Source organism: Diachasma alloeum, unplaced genomic scaffold (assembly GCF_001412515.2).
Source record: "Diachasma alloeum isolate Michigan unplaced genomic scaffold, Dall2.0 Dall_scaffold_00675, whole genome shotgun sequence".
NCBI classification, from domain to species: Eukaryota; Metazoa; Arthropoda; class Insecta; order Hymenoptera; family Braconidae; genus Diachasma; species Diachasma alloeum.
In genome coordinates, this window is record NW_021680807.1 from 215,675 (window position 1) to 223,297 (window position 7,623).

Here is a 7,623-nt window from a genome sequence, read left to right on the forward strand (position 1 = left end):
CTATACACGACGAGCTTGCCTTATTCCGAATAGATCAGGGCCAAATATATGATGTATACGCTATGCCGGAGCCCGGCAAGGCGTATTTCTAGTTGAGCAGGGCCTGACCAAGCGGGTTTGAGGTTCACCGGATACCGGATAATTGAAATAGACCAGGGCCTGATAGGCGAAAAGTACGTCATGCCGGAGACCGGCAAGCCGGATTCGCATTTGAGCAGGGCCGAATACAGTTTGTCTAAAGTTCACCCTTCTCCGGCAAGCGTTACTCCAAGTGAAACAGGGCCTGACATACAACGTATACGGCTTGTCAAAGGCCGGCTAACCTTATTTCACATCAATCAGGGCCGGATACATAGCATAAACGGTTTGCCGGAAGTCGGCAAGCCAGATACGGCCCATATTCGTACCTGATTAAGCATGCCTGATGTCAGGCTGCCGTACTTGTGTGGCACTCGACCCTGGTGTGACATCAATTCAGCCTTACGATTTTTTTAGTTGGATGAGTCATTATGCATACATGAAGATAGCTCATATGTATACATGAAGAGAATTTTCTATTAAAATTAGCCCCCAAATTATAGTGGTCGTATAGCGCACGAGCTTTGGTGGAATTTTTGACCAAAATTGTAGTAAAAAATGGTATAAGCCTGGTGTGCATTACAATATCTGAGATAAAAATTTCGTAAGAATAGTGTATTTTTACCCAGAAATATTGGAATTTTTACTATAAATTTTTACCCGTGTGTTTCATATCTTTTTCAACTCATACTGTATAGTTTGTGTGAGTAACGTGAAAGTGCGTAATAACATACACTCATACAGTTTCATGAACCTCATACTACAACCATTAATTATAATAAATTATTCATATTCAGTTAGACTCATAATGATCTTAAAAATTAGTCCTCCCTGTGTCACCCGAAATCATCTAAACGAGGTGAACCGTTTAAGTCACCTACGTATTACCCTTCGTTTCAACCACCTTTATATGAATTTCTTCAAATTCACACATTCCGCATCAAACACATGGAATAGTTTTTGTGGTTTCTTCCCAGGCTACCTTGGTGGGGCGTTATGCACCTGAGAGATGCTATAAGACGTCGGATCATTAAAGATGGAAGGAAATGCTGACCGGAAGCCACGCACGAAGATGTGACGCTCAGCAATGTCATATATTCGTCCTCGGCTACAGCGTGTCAAGGAAAACACTCGAGACAAGTTCAATATTTTCTGAATATGTATTATTGCTTTTGTTTTGAGACAGCTACTGTTTTTGTGATTTTAGGGCACTTCAGTTTTCCGGTAGCACTTGGCAAAATTTCTCCAAGTATTTGGGAAACATGGAAGCACTTGAGAAACGGAAATTGAAAAGTGGTTAAGAAGCTACTTTAGAGTTTTAATACCAATGTTTGGGAATGCGAATGGGAACTGTCACGAAAGGAGCAGTTAGAATAACGAAAATAATTGCCTAAAATAACATTTCCCTCCTAATACTGACGGACATATCTATTAGGAAATTACCAGCAGTAATGCCACTAGTGATTCACAATTATCGGTTATTTCCCAATAACTTTATTGTGTGGAAAAAATGTGATAAATTTCAAAGCTGGAAATTTTTCCAGTGTAATCTTGGAGCACTAGAGGTAAAGTTCTCGCCACAAAAGATGGGGCGTGACTGGGTACCCCCATCCCCCATTCTCTTGAATTTAGCTACGACTCGTAGCTACCCCCACCACTCAGATCCAAGTTTCTTCTTTCCTGGTGGCGATTATATTTATCGAGTTATTTTCCGAGGACTGGTCATGGCCAATCGGCATGCAGAGGAAGTTTTATATCTGACAATGTATACTAGGTTTTGAATAATGAACACACTAGCTTCAGAAATCGCACACTAGCTCTTTCTTCGTTTCCGAAATTGTGACTTCAAATATACTACCCTGAATTGGCCATGATCCATTCTCAAGAAATAACTCCTCTCAAATACTCCTCGAGTTTCAAAATTGTCCGACATTTCCCTCAAGCTTCCCTGCAAACAAACAATCGTGTCAAGTTTTGCCGACAAATTTTTTATCCTGCAAAAGTAGACACTCTCGTTTGTTTACAATGAAGATACCGGAAAATACACGATAATTTTGAATCTCTCCGGTCATTTATACTAGCTATTATTCACGGCTGATCTGATTTCAGCTTGAAAGAAATTTCCGAAATAAAACTGTTGGATAGCCTCGATTTCTGTACTTTGGCGGTTGAGATCTAAGTTGTTAAATTATTTAATATGTTGGTTCTTATCTAGCCGGAGAATTAATGTCCATGTCAAATGGATTATTCTATTTATTTCTTTTAATCAAAGCGAAACTGAGTATTCATAAATTTCAAATATTCCGAAGAATTCAAAATTGCCAATAAAAATACGATAACACTGTGATAATTATTTGATACAGAAATTCGTTATTTCTTTCAATTGTCTTACAAATTTCATTCGAGTGCCTATCTGATATAATTTTACCATTTTTAAATCACAAGATAAACCTTTACCATTCAATGGTTTCGTCAACAACAATCTCAACAAAATTTTCTAGTTTACATGAAAGATAATTCATTTAGAGTAAATCAGAAAAATTCGACTGGGTTGTTGGTCGTTCGCTTTGCTCGCTCCCATTGCGGATGGATTGGAGTGGATGTGACCCATTACGGGTCGAACCAATAACTTCCCGCCTAATTGCCTTTCCTTCATTCATTAGAATAAAAATTTTCTACATAACTTATTCTATTGAGATATTCTCCATTGAATTTCCTCGGCTCAAATTTTGTAAGTTTTTTTGTTTTATTTTCTTAATGAAAAAAAAACAGAAAAATAGAATGAAAAAAAAAATGAAAAAATTGATCTAATATTGAAAAATCTTTGAAAAGTTTCAAATTTCAAAAATTCATGTTTGAATTACTCCGAAACCACTAAGATGATTTTGCTGGAATTTCACTTCAGTCTTAATCATACAAAGTTACATCAATTATGATGACAAGAAATCAATCTCAGCGTTTCTCTGTGAGGAATCATCCAATTTGTAAAAAAATATCAATATAATATAATATAATGTAATATAATATTTTTCGACGTTTTTTCACAAGTTTTATTGCAAAATCTAAAGAACCGCCGAGGCCATGTTGTTCAGAATCAGTTCTAAGTTACATAAAAACAATTGCAACAATTGAAAAAAAATTGAATCGCGTCGTTTGTTGGAGAAAAGTCGTAGCACAAAATTTTGGTCATGCACACACACACACACGCACGTACACACGGACACCCACACACGCGGACACACGCACACAGGCTGCTCTCTAAAAAGTGACGGAAGAGGTAGGGGTCATAAAACATGGAAAAATCATGAAATTTTCACAATCGATTTTCAGGGTCATTACAATAACTGTAAGAAGAATACCAACACAGTTACGAAAATGTGTTGAGTAGGGATAATCCCCAAGGACTATATGAATTGTATTGCAGAATATTAACGAGCAGTAGTCTTTCACGCGCCTTGACAACAATCGGGCCAATTTATACAAAGTAAATTGCTGAATAAACTATTCCGATTAAAATGTATTTGAAACGCTTTATTATTTATTAGAATTTAGTTTGAACCTTTTAGAACTCTTATTGCAATTTCAGAAGTGGGATAAAACTGAATTAGTTTAGTTAGATCGAAAAGAAGTGAATTAGTACAGTTATTCGGCGGGTTTAGTGAATTGACTATTATGAATTACGTGAGTTTTACGGACAGAGTTTAGTATATGAAACAATTTTAGTTTTGTTTAAACCTGATAAACTTTGTGGTGGTTTAGTGCAAAATGGATCCCTTGCAATTAACAGTGGCACAGTTAAAACTGGAACTTAGAAGACGTGGCTTAATGACCACCGGGTCAAAAGCTTGGATTGAAATGTGTGATCGTCAACGCCAAGACATTCGAGTAGAAGATGCAGCATTGGTCCAAGGGGTTTATGTTGATCCACTTTTAGTAGATCCAGCCTTAGTAGATCGACCATTATTAAATTCTTCCAGAGAGCAAGAAGAAGATCAACCAGTTAATCCAAACGGAATTGATGGAGGACAGTTACGCGTTAGAAATTTTGAAATGGAAATACTCAGAAGGGAAAATGATATATTAAGAAGAGAATTAGAATTGGCTCGTCGAGAAAATCAATTCATTCAACAAGCTGGTGAACAGAGAGCTGTTCAAAATCAAAACATTCCGAGGCGAGAGAATATTAATTCTATGTTGGAACTATTGAGTAATTTTGATGGATCTCCAGGTACTTTTCAATGTTGGGAAGCACAATTCAGACTCGTGTGTACAACTTATCACCTCAATGATGACAGTGCAAAACTGCTCCTCAGCAACAAGTTGACGGATAAAGCTAAACAATGGTTTCAGACCGAGAAAACAATAGGTATGAGTATTGACGAAATTCTTAAGGGATTAAAGGTCACGTACTATCATCGTCTGGCTAAAAGTGTCCTTTGTAAGAAATTTGGAGAGAGAATAGAGACAAAATGAAACCTTCACTGATTATTTCCATGCAAAAGTATTATTATCGAAAGAGGTGCCTACTGATGAGGAAGAATGGTCGACTACCTCATCGATGGTATTTTTAACATTCGTATAAGGGACCTGGCTCGAATAAAAGAATTTGAAAATAAAGAGGCAATGTTACGAATTTTCGAAAAGATTACACTGAGCAATGAGGATAAGTCTCAAACAAAACCTTCTAGAAATTCGTTGGTAAACAAGAGCCTAAACCCAGCACGAATACACGCACACCTCACCTAAAAACAGAGAAGAATACAGAGACGAAGACCGCGCATAAAGAGAGAACGGTTACATTGAAGTGTTATAATTGTAACACAAAAGGACATTGGGCGAACGAATGTGATCAGCCCAAGAGGGAAAAGGGTTCGTGTTTTGAATACGGTTCGATGCAGTACCAGGTCAGAGATTGTCCAAAGAAGAAGACGAAGACTCAGGTTACAGTTTTTTCTGGCAAGGACTTTGAGGACATAGAGGAAGACTACGAGAATCAAGTGACTGTGATCAACGGCATGTCGGAGAATGAGAAAACCTTCATTAGAGACATTCGTTATGAGATTGTTAGTGATGGCGTTTCACGTGAGCTACAGTTGTTATTTGTATTTGATGCAGGTAGTAAAATTAGTTTTATTAAAAAAAGTATTATTCCGCTGGAAGTAATGAAAGAAGCAACTGACTATGCGAAACGATTTAAAGGGATCAACGAATCACAACTTATTGTTAAAGGATTAGTACGGTTGAATATTAGTATTGATAGTGAGATTAGAAAAGGACAGATTGTTTTAGTAGTGCCTGATACAACCATGACGACACCAATCGTGTTGGGTCGCGATGTCTTGAGCTAGTTTGGATTAATATTAGTCAATCCTTTAAAGCTAGCTAGAGATGACATTATGAATATTGATGTTCATCAAAATGAAAAGATTTCTGATTCACTAAATGTTAATCCTCAAATTCCACCAGATATCCCAGAATTAGTGAAACAATTATTTGAAAAAGAATATGTTAATGCATCAAGACCACTTATGCCTAAAGTTGATATGGAACTCAATTTGAATATCAAAAATCCTAAACCTTTTCAGTATAATCCACGACGATTATCTTTTAATAAAAAAGAAACTCTGAGAAAAATAATTGATGATCTTGAGAAGAAGCAAATTATTCGTGCGAGTACATCGGAGTATATATCTCCAATTATTATGGTAAAAAAAATGGTGAATCAAGATTATGTGTTGATTATCGACATTTAAATAAGATGAAAAGAATTTGAAAAAAATCAGGCCCGGTCGCGCGCTTCGCGCGCTCCCTCTTTAGGGTATGATCGGTAGGGGTTCCTGAAATTGGGTGTGTCCCATTACGGGTCGCACCAATAACTTCCCGACCATTTGTTTTTTCTTTCATTAATTTTTTTCTTATGTATTTATTCAATCTTTTTCTCATCTTTCTACGAGGAAATACCCATAGAAGAAAATCATAGAGAAGTCAATAGAAATCTAATAGAATTTTTCAGCGAATTGCAGGTGTAACATGAAAAAAACCTCTCATTTCTAAGAGAAGAAACCCATTTTCAACGGTCTTTTACAAGTTTTTTCCATCAAAAACGTAAAAAACGCCGAAACAAATGTTTGCATAATGTAATAATGAAGGTCAGGTTCCATGAGAATGAATCGATTACAAAAAAAATCAAATCAAATAGTTTTTTCGTGCCCCAAGAAAATCCGTGCGCGTCCTCGCACNATGAAAAAAACCTCTCATTTCTAAGAGAAGAAACCCATTTTCAACGGTCTTTTACAAGTTTTTTCCATCAAAAACGTAAAAAACGCCGAAACAAATGTTTGCATAATGTAATAATGAAGGTCAGGTTCCATGAGAATGAATCGATTACAAAAAAAATCAAATCAAATAGTTTTTTCGTGCCCCAAGAAAATCCGTGCGCGTCCTCGCACTCACACACACTCCCATGCACACACATCACCGTATTCCGCATCGAGAAAAGATGTAATTTATCAGAAAAGTAAAATTGTTTCTTGAATGTATATCGATTTCGAAAAAAGCTAGTGAACTGCTGATTAAATGTCTTCCAGTATTCCATGATTTGTGCGTTATATCAAGATTCATCGTTTCTAACAGAAAAAACTTGAAATCGCCTCGTTATGCACGGAGAAATGGTCTCGTTTACAAAAAAACGCTAATTTTCGCCTTTTTTCCAAATGTTTTTTGGAAAAAACTGGGGAAATGCTGAGACGATCGTCTCCATAATCTAATCAGGTTCAAGTCACATGAAAATACAGCGATTAAAAAAAAAAAAGTCAAATCGTATTCGTTTGTTCAGGAGGAATCGTGGCACAAAATGTTTGTCACAGACGTACGCACACACATACACACATCCACACATACAGACAGGTACCTGAAAAGGGTCAGAAGTGGTTCCAAAGGTCATGAAACGTGGAGAAATGCTTAAATTTCCACATTCGATTTTCGGGGTCATTACAATAACTTCCTCCCTTCGGGTCGGGAAGTTAATAACGAGGCAACATTTAAATAAGATGATTCCAAAAAATAATTATCCACTGCCATTAATCGAAGATCAGATTGATTTATTACGAGGGAAAAAATACTTCAGCACATATGATTTAAAGAATGGGTTCTTTCATATTAGAATGGCAGAAGATTCCATTCAATATACAGCTTTTACAACTCCATTCGATATTTATGAGTACTCTCGAATGCCTTTTGGCCTGAAAGTGGGTCCTCTTCGGTTTCAAAACTTTATGAATGAAGCATTGGCCGATTTGATTCGTTCAGGTGATTATGTATATGGACGACCTACTTGTGGCTACAAGTACAATCGAGGAACACCTGAGTATTTTAAAGAGATTGTTTAAAGGATTAGTTGAGAATTTACTGGAATTAAGGATTGATAAATGTAAATTATTGTGTACTGAGGTTACGTTTTTGGGTTACGTAATTACGGAAGGAGGGATTAGACCAAATTATGCAGGTGTTGCTGCAGTTAGAGATTATCAAGTACCCCAAGATGTC